Raw genomic sequence first — 19,156 nt, forward strand, 5'->3', positions numbered from 1 at the left:
TTCTTGAATTTTTAGAACTTTTTAATGGAGGCTTTTCAGTAACCAGAAGATTGGAAAACTAACAGAGTAATTCTGAGATACCCCCTTAAACCTATCAGAGTAGCTAATATGACAAAGAAGAAAAAAAAAAGAAAAGAAAAATGTTAGATTTGTAGTGTGGGAAAACTGGAACACTAATGCATTGTTGGTAGAGTTGTGAATTGATCCAATCATTCTGGGGAGCAATTTAAACTATTCCCAAAAGACTATCAAACTGTATGCCCTTTGATCCAGCAATACTGCTACTAGATTTATATCCCAAAATCATCCAAAAAGTGGGGAAAAGACATATTTATACCAAAATATTTAGAGTAGCTTTTTTTTTGTGAAGGCCAAGAATTAGAATTCAAAGGGATTCCCATCAATTGGGGAATGGCTAAACAAGTTCAGATATATGACTGAGGTGGAATATTATTGTGCTATAAGAAAAGACAAGTAGGATGATTTCAGAAAACCTGGAAAGACTAATACGAACTAATGCATACTAAAGTGAACCAAACCAGGAAAATGTTGTGCACACTAATAGTCATATTGTCCAATGAAAATGTGTGAATAACTTAGCTATTCTCAGTAATATAATGATCCAAGACAATCTCAAAAGAACTAATGATGAAGCATATTATCTTCCTTCAAAGAAAGAACTGACATTGATTGAATACAGATTGAAGCATGCTATTTTTACTTTCTGTCTTTCATTTTTTCCCCTTTTATTTGAGTCTTCTTATACAGAATGACTAATATGGAAATGTTTTACATAATTGCACAGGTAGAACTTATATCTGATTGATTACCATCTCAGGAAGGGAGAGGAAAAATCAGAGAAGGAGGAATAAAATTTGCAACTTAAAACTTTAAATAAAAATGTTTTTTTTTTAAATTTAAATACTACATAGCAATAAAATAAAAAGAAAGTGAGAGAAGATAGGCAAAAAGAAAACAAAATGATCTTTTTATGGTAGTCTATCCAAAGAACTAAAGAGTTAACTAAAATAACAGCAATAATATATATATGTAATATATAAAATAAATGGTAAATCAGCAGCTATATGTATGTGTATATGTGTGTATGTATATGTATATATGTACATATATATACATATACATACACACATATGTGTATTAGCAACAAAAAAATAGAAAGTGAACTTCCATCAAGAATGACTACAGAATATATAAAACACTTTGGAATCTTCCTCCAAAGGCATATATAGAAATTACCTGAATACACCTATAAATATTTTTTATAGAAATAAAATCAAGCTTAAATACAAAAGAAATTGACAAAGAAATGAGAATACAAGAAGGATCTATGTTTCAGCATGGTGAAGGGGAGGGCTCCTACTGTGGAAAAAGTCCCTGCCAAACAGATCATATAAATTAGTGGCTAAGTCTAAGGTAGGACAGTTGCTAAGTCAATGAGAAATTGTTACATGTCTGAGATCATAAAGCTGATATTGAAGAATACATTTAATTATGAATGTTAAAATTCATATCTTAAATTATACTATAAGATTTCTATGACTCTTTTTAGAATCTGTATAAAGAGAATCTTAGAATTTTATAATTTCAAGTGCCATCTTTCCTCTGGGGAGTTAAAATAAACTGATTTTGCTTTCTGGAAAATATGTACATACCATACATATTTATAAATATCTGTATTAAGGAACAGCTAAGTTGTGCTGTGGATCGAGCACTAGACTGCAGTCAGGAAGACCTGAGTTTAAATCTAATTTCAAATGCTTCCTACATGGGTGACCCTGGGCAAATCATTTAACCTGTTTGCCTCAGTTTCCTCATCTGTAAAAGGGGGTTAACAATAGCTTCTACCTCTCAGAATTATAAGAATCACTGACAACATTTGGAAAACACAGTATAATGTCTTATCATATGGCAAGAATTGTATCATTATTAGTAACAATAATAATTATCATTTTTGAGTCCTCTTTTCCCTATTAGGATGATCCTTATATATTTAAACTTCCTCCTCTATAAAATTTCAAGAGAAAACCCTCTCTTTAAGAAGATATTTGATTCTCTTTTTAAATAATCCATGGCCATATTGGCCATGGCTAGGCAATTAAGATGCTCTTTGGAAAGTTGAAAACTCACTAGCTTGTGTACCTGTATAGCTTTAATTGCTTCTCTCTTTCTTTTGTCTTCAAAACTAAAATTAGCCAATATATCCCCTGTCTCCCCAATTATAACTCTATGAATGATTATCTATCTGAACCCAAATGATGCCATAACCACTGCAATAATAGATAAGATCCTCTATATCCCCCTTGTTAGCCAACTTTGATTATACATGGAGTATTCCAATTCTATTTCTCTCATCTCCATATGCAGGGGATTGAGGAACATGAATAGTATAAATCTTGGGGATACATCTTCTCACTAGACAAAGTAATCTCAGAGGCCAAAGAAACAGAGCTACTGGGTTTTGTAAATAGTCCCCCTTAGGCTGTATTTTATTCCCTGTCTTAATGGAAATAACAGGATGAGCTTGGCTGATTCTATCTTGAAGGAGTCCTCTACCATTGTAGAGATTTACTGCCAACATGAGATATTCTGATAAAACTAACCACTGCAAAATGCATTTTCCCACTGGAACAAACTTGACCTTTTAGCAACTTCTGTGTCCTCAGGGCTTGCATATTTATCCATTTCTATTCTGCTGAAGAACGCCACTGATTGGCCATATACACTATAAGTGTCCCTACAAAGCATGATTGGCCATATACACTATAAGTGTCCCTACAAAGCAATAAAAACCCAATCTATAGCCTATGGCATGGAAGCTGTTACTAGCCAAGCATTCTTCCTTAGTGTGCTAATAAATTTTTTTCCTTTTAGTCTGGCTACTCACTTTTTGACCTCTAGTTTTATAGATCTCATGACGAGTGAGATTCTCTCTAGGTTCTCATGGAACCCAGGATGGGAAATTCTTATAACACCCATCAACCAGTTACAGTCCTCAAAGATTCCAAAGGTTAAATCTGGAAGTGGAAAAAACAGAAAATTTGGTTCTCCTCTGCTGATCCTGAAACCCTAAAAAGAAACATGCATTCCTAATCTATGGCAGAAAGAATTTCTGTGTACTAAAGGGGAAACTTGGGAAGCCATAGAAAACAGTCACCACTCCAATCTGGATGAAAATTTGAAGGGCCACAACATCTCACTCCAACCTCCCTTATGGCTAAGGCCCTGGCTGATATGCAATATATCTTTTAATAAATATCATATATAAATACACACACACACACACACACACACACACATATATATATATATGTCATCATCATCATCTTCTTTTCCTCTTTCTTTCCCTTGCCCTTCTATCTCCTCCTCCCCTTCTCTTTCTCCTTTCTCTTTTCCTTCTAGTTCTCCTCCTTCCCTTTCTCTTTCCCCTTCCCCTTTCCTTCTCTGTCTCCTTCTCCTTTTCCTTTTTTAGCAATTGGGATTGACTTGTCCAGAGAAACACAGCTGATAAATATCTCAGGCTGGATCTTAACTCAGGTGCTCCTGGTTCCAGGATTGGTGCTCTATCTAGTGAGCAATCTAACTGCTTCAATATATATGTAAGTCTTGTATATGTCTTCACTCTTTTTTCCTTCCCTATTGTAGACACTGAGTTACCACACAATTACTCATTTGGAGAGAACTTTGCAATCAAAAGTAAAATGGAAGTGGTCAGGGGATACTAATGAAGACTCTCCATTTTAAATCTCTAGAACTTACAGAGAGCCCTCATTCAAATTGCTGCACTGAATAGAGCTAATTCATGTAGTAAGCTTCGAATAGAATTTGAATCCAAGTCTTAGGTATTTCAGATCCAGCACTCTTTCCACTAATCGCACTCATACTCTCAACAGAAAAACTTTTAAAATTGCATTTTTTTCATTATGTCCACTATACAACTACCATTGAAATTTGGATTATTTGTGATTTTGTAAATACATAATTTTGACTATACAAAGATCACCCATTATTTTTAGCCATGTGGCAGAGCTTTTGCAGAAACAAATAATTTGGACTCATTGAAAGGACTCTGGTATTTCTCAATATCATTCACAAAAGTCTTTCCTAAGTCTGATGCTTCCTGTGATTCTCAACTATTAAATCTAATGATCTTTTCTCATTCCTCATTCTCTGACTTATCTCCAGCTCTTGACATGTTAACTGCCCCCTGCTGATGGAGGCTTTCTCCTTCTTAGCTCCCATGACACTACTCTCCCTCCTTCTCTTTTTCTCTCTCTCCCTTCGATCCCACCCTCACTTTCTTCATTTCTCCCTCTCTTCCTTCATCCTTCCCTTCTCTCTCTCTCTCTCTTCTCTTTCTCTTTTCTCTCTCTCTTCTCTCTCTCTCTCTCTCTCTCTCTCTCTCTCTCTCTCTCTCTCTCTCTCTCTCATTTTTTCATGTCTGTCTGATAATGTTTGCTCAGGCCTTTTTACTAAATCACCATCTATCTTTGAAGCATGGATATCCCCAAAGGCTGTCTCCTTTTCTTCTTTCTCTACATTTTCTCTCAATGATTTTATCCACTTCAATGGGTTCAGTTATCAGCCTTAGGCAGATGACTCACAAGTTAATATATCTAAAATACTTCCTCAATTGAAAGTTATTCCTATATCACCATCTGCCTGATAGACAGCTCTACCTGAATGCTTCATAGCATCACAAAAAAAATGTTCAAAATTCATCTAGTATAGCAAATAGATCATCAGTCTTAGAATCAGGAAAATCTGAATTTAAATATTAACTCATAACTGATAATAATGATCCCTGGGAACCTCAATTTCTTCATCTGTAAAATGGGGATAATATGACAATAATATGGGGATAATAGTCTAATGAGATAATATATGTAAAACTTTTTGTCACATCTACTGGCCAAGGATAGTCCTTGATAAATACAAAGAAACTCATCACTTGGAGACAGCCATCTGCAGTCAGAAAGAGAACTATGGGGACTGAATATGGATCACAACATCGTGTTTTCACCTTTTTTGTTATTGTTTGCTTGCTTTTCTTTTCTTTCTCATTTTCCCCCTTTTGAACTGATTTTTCTTCTGCAGCATGATAAATGTGGAAATAAGTTTAGAAGAATTGTACATGTTAAACCTATATTGGATTATTTTCTGTCTAGGGGAGAGGGATGGGGGAAGGGAGGGAGAAAATTTTGAAACAAGAGGTTTTACAAGGGTGAATGTTGAAAACTATCTTTGCATATATTTTGAAAATAAAAAGCTAAAAAAGAAAGAAACTCATTACTATAAAATTGGCCACCAGGTGATTAACTGGGGGAAGGTCCGGAGAATCTAGAAATTCATTAAGAACTATCTTCCATGGTGGTAAGAGGGATGTAATCAGCATGTATAAGGATTGTATCCATATGAAATCATGGAGCTTTCAAAGAATCCAAATAAATTACAGGAATAAATTACTCAGTATTTCAGGAATCCATTATTCAGCAGAGTGGATGCTCTTTCTAACAGTTAAATTCAATTCACCAAACATTTTACTCATATGCAAGATATCACACTTACATCAGCACAAATAAAAATCCCACTGTAACTCGGTAGAATTGTTATTAACAAAAAGAAAGTCATCATCCCAAAGCTAACTTGGCAACTACACTCTCTAAGCTTAACTAAGCTGGTTCTTGGACAAGAAATACATAGCACAACACCAAGGTAGTATCTGAAGTCTCCCTAGCCTAGTAGGTCCTACCAAACCTTGTGTTCCATTGGAATAGCTCTTAAGAACCCAAGATCATCTCCATATCATGATGAAGAATTCATATTTATTTTTAGTTTATTTATAGTAGTTTTATGCCCATAAGTATATAAATGTATGTATGTCACAAAGTACACTTTGTCCAGGATAAATACAAAGATTTGCATCACTATAAGACTGGCCACTAGGTCATTAATTATATAAGATGACAAAAGATGGGAATAGTCAAAATTAATAACAATAATAACATATCACTCCTTAAAATTTGCCAATCACTTTACAAATATATACTTATTTTATTCTCACAATAACTCTGAGACACAGGGGCTATTATAATCCCCATTTTACACATAAGGAAACTGAAGAAGAAAGAAGTTTGAGTAAGTTAATTAAGGGTAAGACAATTAGAAAGTATTTGAAAATGAGTTTTACTGACTCTAAGTCTAATACTCTATCTAGTGCACCACCTATCTGCCCACAGGTAACAGGATTGTGGAAAGATAGGCACAATAATAATATTGAAGGTGGAACTATAAATTGGTCCTACCATTTTGGAAAACAGTTTGGGCTTGGATTAAGAAACTGACTAGAATTTCCATACCCTTTAAATCAGAGATCCCGCCAGTAGATCTCAACCAATGAAAATAAGCCAGAGGGGGAAAGGTCAGTGATAAAATGTAAGGCCCAATATATACCAAATATTTGTAACAGCAAATTTGTAGCAAAAAACAAAAAAACCTAAAAACTAGAAACAAAATAGATGTCCATTAATGGGGAATTGCTAAAAAAAAATTATGCTACATGAATGCAATAGAATCTTACTCCACTGTAAGAGATGATGAATGTGAAATATACAGAAAATTGTGGGGTGACACATGAAATGATGCAAAGGGAAGGAAGCAAAATCAGGAAAATGATATATACAATGACTACAACATTATAAGTAACTAGGTGGCACAGTAGATAGAGTACTAACCCAGGATTCAGGAACTTTTGAGTTCAAATCCAGCCTCAGACATCAACTAATTGTGTGGCCCTGGGCCAATCTGGTTGCCTCAGTTTACTCAACTTTAAAATGGGGATAATAATAGCTCTTACCTCTCAGAGTTGCATGGATCAAATGAGTTAATAAATGTAAAGCACTTAACAGTGGTTAGCACATTGTAAGTGCTATGTAAATGTTAGTTATTATTAATATTATTACAGCAGTATAAATGGAAAGAACAACAGCAACAAGAAAAATTGAAACTGAATTCTATGTAATTAATATAACCAACCTTGCCTTTGTAGAGGAGAGATGAGAAAGTATCTTCCCCTATTTGTTTGAAGATGTGAGAAATTATGGTTGATGTGTTGATTAATTTTGAAGTTTATTTCTCTTTTTTATCTTTTATTATAAGGAATGATTCTCTTGGAGGAAGAGGTATAAGTTGGAAAATATGATGTGAAAACAAAAGATACCAATAAAATAATTGCATTGTGATATATATATGTATATGTATATATATATATATACATTTTTCAAAGTAAATTCTTATCCAATAAAGCTGAAAGTCAAGAGAAGAAACAACCCAAGAGACAACAGACATATATTGGGCCTAATGAAAAATATATACCTCTTTAAGTCTACCAATAGGTTCTACCAATAGGATTCCACATCTCCCCTACAATCCCTTTTTAGTTTTTTGTTTCTGTCTTTCCCTCCAAACTTCTGTCTTCCTAAAACATATGGCATCAATGCCACAATAAATACCTGATTATAATATATGGGAGGCAAGATAATGGGGCGGGGAGGAAAAAATACTGGATTGGAAATCAGAAGATCTGGATACAAATCTCAGCTCTTCACTTTCCTACCTATGTAGTCTTGGGTGAGTTTCTTTCCTCAATTTTCTAATCTGGAAAATGAGGAGGTTAAATGTCTAGTCCTTCAAAACTCAGCCAGTTGAGCCTTAATTGTTTTTCATGTCACCAATCATTTAGGTATTTGGAAGCATCAACCTGGCAGGAGTTTTTACTTTGCATATGGATGGGTGGGCACAATTATGCAGACCCATAAAAATCAAGTGCAAGAGGAAGAGGGAGGGATGCTAAAATGTCCATAACTGCTCACAGAGACAACCCAGGAGTCAGGTATCACAAAAGTCTGGGGATTTGGCCAGGAGGAACTGTTACATTCTCAATCCTCTCTTAGCATAAATGTTGCTTCCCAGCCATCACCAAAGAAATCATCCACCAATGGGAGTAATGAAAAGACACCAGAATAATGCTCAGTACTTTCCAGCTTTATGCTGTCCATGGTCCTTGAACACAGGGAAAGCCTACATAATAGAAAATCACAGATAATCACCAATTTCCATTTTTATTGTTTCAACCTTCATTCTCTTACTCAAAGGACACCAATTCGTCTGGAAATAAACAATTCAGAAGAATCTCCCCACCTCCCTTATTTTTGTCTGCTCTTATTTGTCTTCTGAAAAAGTAGAGAGGTCATGGAGGGAGGGGGGGGAAGGAGGGGGAGAAAGAGAGAGGCCTGAATAATCAACAAGCTGGATACAAGAAAATCCCTCTTTATCTTAATTAGAGTTGAGATAGATCAGATGCATTCCAATTATTCTGAGCATCAAGGAATATGAAAGGAAACCCCTATTAGAAAGGTGTGGTGGGACAAAAACACTCCTGAGTAAAAGCAGGAAGTTTCTCTCAAGAGAGAAGTATATGGGAATTAACTCAAAAATCAGTCAGAGCAAACAAGATTATAAGAAGCAAAAAGATGAAAGAGGAAGAAGTAGGGAGAAAGAGCTAAGAATAGAAGAAAAGTCCTGCAGTGGGTGTGCAAAGTATGACCTCAATCAAGAAAGGGAAAAAGAATATTGAGCAAGGCAATAGTAAAATGAGGAGCCCCATCCTACTTCAAGATAATCTAGATTGACATAGTGAAAAAATGTGGTCTTTGGAGTCAGAATATTTAGATTTGCCTCCCACCTCTGATCTGTGATCTTGAATAATAACAACAATAATAATAATGATAATTAATACCTTAAGATTTGCAAAAACATTTACAAATATTATCTCTTTTACCCTCACAACAACCCTGGAAAGTAAGGCCATTATTATTCCCATTTTATAAATGAGAAAAATGAAGCATATAGAGATTATGTTACTTACTCATAGTATCTGAGGCCAAATTTAAATTCAGATCTTTTTGAATCTAGATGGAGTACTCTATCAACTACACCATCTTAACCTCCTTGGAACTCAATTCCCTTACCAATAAAATGAAAGGGATGCACTAGATGCTTCTAAGGTCCCTCCCAACACTAGACCTATATGCAAATGAATTCTGATAATTATTCAATTCCCTTGAATATAGATCACACTCTTTTTGTCCCAAGATTTGACTTGCATAAAATCTGAGTCAGTCATCCTCTAGGGATGCAAATTTCTGGTTACAAGTGGGAATTAGGAGAGTGAGCCTGGAGGAAGAGTTTGCAAGTTAAAACATACTATATAAATATCATAGGATTATGGATTTGGACCTTGCAGGTCTAAGCCCTTTACAATGCTTGCTTCAGCCACCTTTGGGGCCATTGGAACAAATTGTTCTCGTTTATTCATTCCACCAGGGGAAATCTTCACATGCTTGGGGTATACATCCTCCTCACTCCCCAAAGGATTTGAAATCCCTCAGTTACCCTCAATCTGGTCTAATCTGGCCGCCAAAAATGTTTGTTGGGATATGGTCACTTCATATGCTACAGCTTCTTGTAGCCACAGGTGAGAGTTGGGTACACCAAAGGTGGATGAGCAGCTTTAAAAATGTCAATCGTTAATTCAGTATCTTACACTGAATTTATTGGGTGTCTAGTTATAAAGAGAGCCCTTCAATTATAAAGTTCGGGACAGAAGAAATTTGGTCCTATTTTGATGCAGCCTAGATTGGAAAAATCATTATTTCAGAGGCTTCAGAAAAAAAAGAAAGAGAGGATCCAATGGCCTAATATTTTGAAAGGGAAGTCAACATAAAAGAGATGGGAAGAATATAAAACTGGAATTTAAGAGGCATGACTCCAATGAAACCACTGAGGTACATTCAAAAGGAAATAATTGAATCAATGATGGTCTGGATTATGTGGCTACCAAGTTCCCTTCCAGCTCTCTAGTTCTGTGGTCCTTTGGTTCGGCAATTCTGTAAACCATTTCATAATTTTAAAGGATGACCCCTTTCAACTCACATGGTCACCATCCTTGTTCAAGATTTAATTACCTCTCCCTGGACTAACACTAATTAGTCTCCCTGCTCATCTCTCCTTTCTCCAATTCATATTCCACACACGGGCCAAATTGTTATACCTATAGGATACACCTAACCTCATTACCTTACTGCTTGGTAACAATTGTCAGCATTTCCCTATTGCCTCTAGGACCAAATACAAACTCTCTTTTGGAGGGATTATATTTGTATGTCCTTTAAGAGCCTACTCTACATTCAGACAACCTATTCTGGCTCATCCCTCATTTTCTTCCTTCATGCTTTCTTTGTTTTGGTCAAATTGCCCTCTTTGTTGCTCCTCAGACATGATATTCAATCTCCCATCACTGTGTGTTTGCAATATTCCCCAAGTGTAAAGTTAACTCTCTCCTCACCCCCAGCTTTCCAAAGCTCAACTTTAGCGCCAGGTCATCCATTTTGCCTTTCTCGATCCTTCCCCTGCTATTGCTCTTCCTGAATTCCAGACTCCTGTGCAATATTGATCTTTACAGCATCAAAATTTCCTTTCATCACCAGATACAACTAAAGCTGATATTTCTTTCAGCTTTGACCCAGTCATTTCATTAGCATAAAAAATACTTGTAGTTGTCCTCTAATCTTCCCTAATAATGAATACTTTCTGATCCGAGGGGTTCATTTTGTCATATCTTTTATTATTTTAATATTGTGTATGGGTGTTCTTGGCAAAAATACTGGAATGGGTTCTTTCCCTGCAGATTACCTTCTGACAGAATTCTTCACTAGGATTTGTCCATTTTAGGTAAGTTTACATAGCACAGCTATGGTTTCATTTAGCTGTACAAGCCCCTTTGCCACAACAATGCAGTGATCTATGAGGGGAGCACATGGTAAGCACTGTGTAAATGCTAGCCATAACTATCATTATTTTTATCATATGTTTCTCATTTTGCATCTCAATACCTTCATTTTTCTGTCAGGAGCTGGATACATACTTCATCACTGCTCCTCCATCACTACATTAGTGAGAGTTCTTAAGTCTTTCAAAATTGTTTGTCTTATAGCATTGTTTTTATTATATAAATTGCTCTCCTGGTTCTGCTTACTTCACTCCGCACAAGTCTTTTCAGGTTTCTTTAATAGCATATGTGGGAAGTACTATGGCAGACACAAGTTACTTCACCTCTCTCTGAGGATTCTAGAGGTCACCCTGGAAGATTTAGGATATGTTTTTCCCCAATTCCATCAGATTGAACCTCTACCAGATGTGTTTCTCACATACACACACACACACACACACACACACACACACACACACACTACTAAGTACCAGTGACTAGTATTTCAGTCCCATTTAGCCATTTAACCTCAATTAGCTTTTAGAGTGGGATACTTAGTTTGAAGGTATGGTAATAACTAAAGTACAAACATTTCTTTTAAGTTTTTATTATTTTATTGTTACTATGATTGTTATTTTTCCCTTTCAAATTCCCACCCAACATTGTAACTTGTGAAAAAAATTAACATTTTGATTTTCAATATTTAATAGGTAACAAGTATAAAGGAAACATAGACTAGTGGGTAGGACACCGGACTGTTTCAGGAATGCCTGCGTTTAAATATTGCCTCACATATTTACTGATTGTATGATTCTGAGCAAGTTATAAAATACAAACATTTCAGTGTATTTTTTTCCATATTATCTTGGGTTCTAGAGAGAGTAGACTCAGAGTTAGCAGAGTTTCTACAAATCATCGACCTTATAGAATTCTCTCAGATAAGTCTTTTTCTCAGTTACCACTGGGCAGATCCCAAAGATCATTTCTTGCTCCTTGGAGCATTTACACTAAACTGGTAGAAAATCTGAGTGCTAGGGTCAGATACAGAAGATATGCCAGTGGACAGAGGGCTAGATCTGTCCATTTATAGTTTTAGCTTTTACTGGATGTTACCAGCAAGGGAGTCAATCAAAAAAGAACAGCCAAAGAGAATGAACAAAGCTCTGTTTATCTGTGAATTTTGAAGACATTCTTCCTTTGGCTATGATCAAAAAGTTTTCTCCTTACTACTTGGTTAGCAAACTGAAACCATTTAATGAATGTCTTCTATTACGCCTCATAACTTTTCTAGCAGCAAGCTTCTCAGTCCCTTCCACATGACTGGTGGCTGTCTGAGGTATCTTGCACAAGTGTCACTCTTCTGTTACAGTCCAAACCATCCCCTTTATCATTTTTTACAGCACAGTAATATTCCATTGCATTTATATTCCATAATTTGTTCAGCATTCTTCAACTGATGGGCACCCTTAGTTTCCAGGTATTTATCACAACAAAAGAGCTGCTATAAATATATTCATAATATGCGTTCTTCTCTCTTTTTTAAAATCTCTTTGGGATATAGGCCTTATAACAACATCAAATATAAATTAATTTAGGTCATTTTTCTAATATTGCATTCTCATGAGCAATTAATATTTCTCTAATTTTAAAGGTCTGTTTTTATTTCTGTAAAGAATATTTTGCAGGTATATTCGGATACTTCATGTGTGTGTGTGTGTGTGTGTGTGTGCACGCGTGTGTGTCTTGGTAAATAAACTCCCAAATATTTTAAATATTCTATAGTTATTTTAATGAAATGTGTCTATCTCTTCCTGTTAGGTTTTGTTGGTAACACATAGAGATGCAGCTGATTTCTATTGATATATTCTATATCTTGCAATTTTTCTAAAGTTATTGACGCTTGTCCTGGAGGTCTTTAAGAAGAGGCTGATTGATTATACATTGGGGAAGGTGCAGAGGGATTCTTTTTCAGATGTCAGTTTAACTAGATGGCCTCTTAGGTCTCTTCCAATGCTGAGAATCTGCAATGGTATGTAGCATTCACATCATATTAAAACATTTTAACACCCCAAGTGAGAGTAATATCTTAGAACAATTATATTCTAGGGACACCAGACTTTAAAAACAAAAGAAAACAAAACAAAAAAGGTAGCTATTCCCTGAAAAGAGGGTAGGCAGCCACCAAAAGTAGCCTTCAGACTCTGAGAGCTGTCCAACATTCTCCTGAAACAGAGTAGCGAGAGTAGCCCAAAACTGGCCTTTGGGTGTTAGTTGTCAAGTGTATTAGGGAAGAGTTTGAATGTCAGAATTCAGGGAATATGTGAGAGCAGAGGGGGAGAGGAATTAGTGAAAAGCATGCTGTGTGAGCTGAGAGAATGTGAATCCCTCACTGCTTGTAAGTGAGAATGGTGGATTTAGAAATGGATGCCTGAGCTATTTGAACATGGATATGAATCCTTGAATGTGTTTTAAAGGACTTCCATTTACAGAGTTTGAGGATGATTGAGCACTTAGGCAGAACACACAACTGGCTGCCTCAAGCTTGTGTTTAGCCTGCAAAATTGAGGTGTTCTGAGTCACAAGCAAGAATCCAAGAATTTTAGAGTTGAAAGATTTCCACTGAAGGATAACTTGCTACATCTCTAAGGAAACCAAGCCACTTTGGAATAGCTCCACTTGACAAGAAATACTTTGAAGAAATCTTTTCTTTGTAACTTGGACTATTTCTTATCTTTTTGACCTTCAGGACCAACTAGAATAATTTTATTCAAACACAGCTATTGTATTCCTCATTGCCCCCAAATTCACCAGTGTTCTCTTCTGTAATTTCATCATCCAATTGTTATGTAGCGTGATTTGGCCCTTCATTATTCTGTTCTCTCTCCTCTGGACTCTCTCCAACTTATAAATATCTTACAACATGGTACCTCAATGATATTCTATACTGGTCCCTACAGCATAATCCTAACAGGTGGGAACTAAGCCCCAGGAGATTATCTGATTGACATAGTTCTAAGTGTCCAGTAATCTCTTTGATAGGAAGATAAAGTGCCTTGGGAGAAGGAAAGGAAAAAAGATCTGGAATAGAGAGATTGAGCTTGAGAACATATGTGAGCAAGACAAGAGCAGTGAATCCCCTTTAAAAAATCTAATTTCATAGGGGAGCCAGTGGTTAGAGTATCAGCCTTGGAGTTAGGAAGACCTGAGTTCAAAATTGTCTTCAGACACTGACTAGATGTGTGACCCAGGGCAAGTCACTTAACCGTGATTACCTTAAAAATAATTTGGAAAAAAGTCAAAATTCAAGATTATTAGAGTTAAAAGAAACTTGAGCGCTTGGTCCAATCTTCCATCCAATAGAGTAATCCAGTAGAGTCATGCACCTTCCACTTGACTGCTTTAAGGAATGTAAAGTCCACTGCTTCCCAAAGCAGTTTATGTGAAGACTACTCCAATTGTTAGAACATCCTTCCCTATCTGATGAGTGTGGTACGTGCCAAGACCACATCCACATTAAGTCAAAATTTATTCTTCAGCACTTTCTATCCCTACAACCACATGAAACATGTCAAATACTTCATCCCCATGATTACCTCTCAGATATTTGAAAACAGTTATATTTCTTCCTATAGAGATCTTCCCCTTCCTTTACTTTATATGGTAATTTATCTTGGATCCCTTTAATGCATTTAATCATATAACAATCTACATTATAGTAATCCATTTTTATGGCTTATCCCCCTTTCTAAATTGTCGGTTTCATAAAGTCAAGTACTAAATCTTAGCTAAACTTTCTATTCTTGTAATACCTAGTGTAATAGGTATATTCTAGGCTCACTATATCTAAGACAGGATGTTATATTGCCTTATTGAAATCTATAGGATTCTCCTGAGTAGTTTTGGGGTGTCTCCTTAAATACTATCATCTCAACCCCCATTCAAAGTATGTCCCTCATTAGCCACAGTGACTACCATCCCATTTTCATTTAACCAATTTCTATCACTTAGCTTTGACATAAGGATATTTACTACAAAGATATGGTAGAAACAAAAGTACAAACCTATCTCCCACTCTCTTGGGAGCCTCTATACACTAGTGTGCTGGAACCAATTCAAGTGCCCATTGTTAAATCTTCAGAGTGAGCATTTATGTTTAGTGACTTAATTTCATGTTTGGTTAATCGTCTAAACTTAAGAAAGTGATGGAGAAAACAATAATGAAGATTCAATCTTAAGATTTGTCATGGATACATTTTAAAAGCAAATTAGCTGCTAAAGATTATTTGAATAGCACTCATCACAAGTCAGCCTCAGAGAATAACCCCTTATAACACTGTCTCTCACCAGACACTATCAATGAAGGCGTCAAACTAAAAGTGAAGATCCAACCAAGAAAGAAAAAAGTCAAATTCAATAGAGAATCCAAAGCTTAATAAGGACTTTTAAAGGTGCCCCTAACTCCTCAACTGTAGCCAATCAAAAAGTCTTATGTCCATTATGGATAGAATCCACTCAATTATATCTATGATGCTGCTCAGAACTACAATTCCAAACCGATCCAATTAAACAAAGTATTAACTCTTTAAAAAAGGGAAATAGGCAAAAATAATGATATTAACTTTGATTATTACTATTTATAAGAGATGGTTAGGTGATGTAAAACAATTACCGGAACAAGGAGCTCAAGAGAGTCCAGAAAAAACAACAAACACTCAAACTACTTGCCAAGATAGCATGCATGGCAGGCAAAGGACATATTAGTCTTATAAACTCACTTATACAATATTACAGAGGAAGGTAATGGAAGTTTATGAGTAGTTTCATTTCACAAACAATGAAAAGGAGTTGAAAGAAAAATGAACCTTTAGAAAGCTTGACTAAGCCATATAGCCCGAGGGCATTTATAAAAGAAACTGAAAGGAAAACAACAAATAGGCATGAAATGAAAATGGCTTTCCAGAAATTCTGTAGTAATCACTTCTATCATAGATGATAGTGGAACCTCCATATTTGGTTTCAAGCAGTTAAGTACCCAATGTGTTAAAAGAGGTGGAAATGACAACTAAAAATGAATTTAGAAAGAGTGGCTGGACCAAAATGATTTGGAATCTGTGAGAAAGTACATAGAGATCATCTATTTTAACCTCTTACTTTACAGATCATGTTGATTATATTAAAAGAAATTTATTTTTTAAAGATTCAAGAATTGGTTCATCAAAGATACCTTAAAGAAAGTTTCCAAAAGAATGGAAAAGGTTACCTAAATGATTACCAAAAAGATCCAAGTATCTGCTTTTACATCAACTAATTCTTGATCTGATTGATGCAAATATTTTTTCTAGTAGTACAGCTAGCAACCCATCGCCGCCTCCTCATTCTATGAAATTCTTGTCATGTCCTCTTATTAGTTCAGCCCTGCTAAGTTCTCTTGCAACAAGAGCTATTTATCTTTCAGGTCTACTAGATTTTATGCCATCCGTAAATGTGCATATTCCATGTACCAATGATGAGTGGAATCATCTTCATAAAAGTTTTTGTACTTTCTTTTGCATTTTTGCAGTGTACAGAATGGAATTTCCCATCCATCCACCACCAAAATAAACAAACCGGAGTTGGATGAAGCAAGCAAATTTTAGAGCACCTTTTCTAGCCCCTTCCTCCCACCAGAAGGTAAGCAGTGCGGTCCTTTTAAAAAAAAAAAAAAAAAAAAAAAAAAAAAAGGCTGCTCAAGCCCTTTTGTGTAATGGGCTGAGGCTTGAGTTGATGCACTGAGGTCCCAAGCACATGAGGCTAAATAGTAATTGGACCATACTCTATTAATATATAAGCTTGGAGAAAGAATGGCCCCCATCCACTCTTTGTGCAAGTCCTGATGTGTTGTATAGGAAATGACAATTCTGGTGGGTGGAGGCAGGGGAGTGAAAAAGGAAGGGGAGGAGAGCTCAGGCCCCACTTGCTCTGCTAGCTGGCTTCTTGTCGCAGCTGCCCATATTGCTATCGCAATCCTTCTTGCCCATATTGCTATCACAATCTTTTTTCACCTCTTCACTTCAATAAAGACTGAAGATTTTTCCCAATAAAGACTGAAGATTTTCCCCTTAACCTGAGTTCCTGACTCCGGCTGATTTTAAATACGCGATCATTACACTTTTGATAGTGGCAAGAAACTGGAAACTGAGTGGATGTCCATCAATTACATAATGACTGAATAAGTTGTGGTATATGAATGCTATGGAATATTATTGTTTTGTAAGAAATGACCAGCTGGATGATTTCAGAGAGACCTGGGGAGACTTACAGGAATTGATGCTGAGGGAAATGAGCAGAATCAGGAGATCATTGTACATGGCAACAAGAAGATTATACGAAGATCCATTCTGACGGAATTGACTGTTTTCAACAATGTGATGATTGAGGCTGGTTGCCTGTTGTTGATCACAACATAGCATTTTCATTCTTTTCATTATTGTTTGCTTGCATTTTGTTTTCTTTCTCATTTTTTCCCTCTTTGATCTGACTTGTCTTGTGCAGCATGATGATTGAATAAATAAGTATACATGTATTGGATTTTACACATATATTTTTACCATGTTTAACATATATTTGATTATTTGCCATCTAAGAGAGGGAGTGGGGAGGAAGGTGGGGGGAAATTTGGAATACAAGGTTTTGCAAGGGTCAATGCTGAAAAATTATCCATACATGTGTTTTGAAAATAAAAAGCTTTAATAAAAAAATAAATTGAAAAAGGTTTCTTAGATCCCCAAGAAGCTGTTGACTCCCATGACTGCTTCAGTTCAGTGAGAAGATAACCCTATGGTCCAGGCTGCCTGTGTGAGCGTTGTGACCACAGCTGTCCAGTGTATCCACACCTGCCGCTTTGTCACTTGCTGATTACCACAGAACTTCGAGGTAGGTAAAAAATGGTATGGGTGACATATTTTGACTCATGCCTAAATTGGATTAAATGAGGCAGAGTTTGTGAAGTTATTAGCTTCACTGTCTCTTCCAGAGTTAATAAAGTCCAGTGTCAAGACAAAAGTCAAGATGATTGGTGAGGGCTCAGGATACAGTGGATAACATCTTTGCTAGCTAACGAAGTTCTAACAGCTCCTGCTTCATCTGCCTTCATCGCCACCAGAACAAATTGTTCTCATTTGCCCATCCCACTGGAGGAAGTCTTTACATGCTCGGGGTAGACACCCCCCTACTCAAACCATCTGGTTTGAGACTCTTTAGTTACTTATTCTCAGGCTGCTTTAGACAGTCTGCCAAAATGATTTACAAGTGTGTGGCCACTGGGCACGCGGCAGCTTCTTCACAGCTGGGTGAGTCAGGTGGATGAGCAGCATCTGAAAGGGCAGCAGCCCTCGCACCAAAGGTACCCTGGACACTCCTACACTCCAAAGGTGCTGTGTGTACACATACATTTATACACACACACACACATTCACACACTCACACACACTTACACTCACACTCGCACACACACATTCACACACACTCACTCACACACACTCACACTTGCACACTCACACACATTCACACTCACACACACATACACATTCACACACTCACACTCACACATACACATACACTCACACTCGCACACATACATACATACACACACTCTCTCATACACACACACACTCACACACACATACACACACTCACACTCACACGCTCACACTCACACACCCATTCACACACACACTCACACTCACACACACATACACACACTCACTCATACTCACACACACTCACACTCACACACACATTCACACTCGCACACATACACATACTCACACACACATACTCATACATACACACACTCTCATACACACACACTCACACTCACACACACTCAAACACACACACATTCACATACACACTCACACACATTCACACACTCACACACACACACTCGCGCGCACACACTCACACACATATTCTCACACACACACACACTCACACTCTCACACACACACACATACTCGCACACACACACTCACACACTCGCACTCACACACACTCACACACACACTCGCGCACACACACTCACACTCTCACACACACACATACTCGCACACACACTCACACACTCGCACTCACACACACTCACACACATACTCGCGCACACACTCGCGCACACACACTCACACTCACACTCACACCCCTGCCCCCAAGCTGCCAGAAATTTCCAAGGTGGAACCAAAAAGGACCCTGTACGTTTCTCACGAGAACCCCCCCTCAGCCTCTCGCCAGATCAGTGCCCCGGCCTGTTTCTGTTCTGCCTCCCTGGGCAGCCCG

At 36.9% G+C, this 19,156-nt stretch overlaps 1 long non-coding RNA gene across 1 annotated transcript in view; it reads left to right on the forward strand.

The window, feature by feature from the left end:
• Positions 1–17,420, forward strand: part of LOC127551970 (uncharacterized) — a 27,560-nt gene extending 10,140 nt beyond the window's left edge. The window contains exons 2-3 of the long non-coding RNA XR_007951216.1: positions 16,407–16,516; positions 16,906–17,420. This is a non-coding gene — a long non-coding RNA (uncharacterized LOC127551970). The remainder of the gene's footprint in view (positions 1–16,406; positions 16,517–16,905) is intronic.
• The last annotated feature ends 1,736 nt before the right edge of the window (positions 17,421–19,156 follow it).

Source organism: Antechinus flavipes, chromosome 2, assembly GCF_016432865.1.
Source record: "Antechinus flavipes isolate AdamAnt ecotype Samford, QLD, Australia chromosome 2, AdamAnt_v2, whole genome shotgun sequence".
NCBI classification, from domain to species: Eukaryota; Metazoa; Chordata; class Mammalia; order Dasyuromorphia; family Dasyuridae; genus Antechinus; species Antechinus flavipes.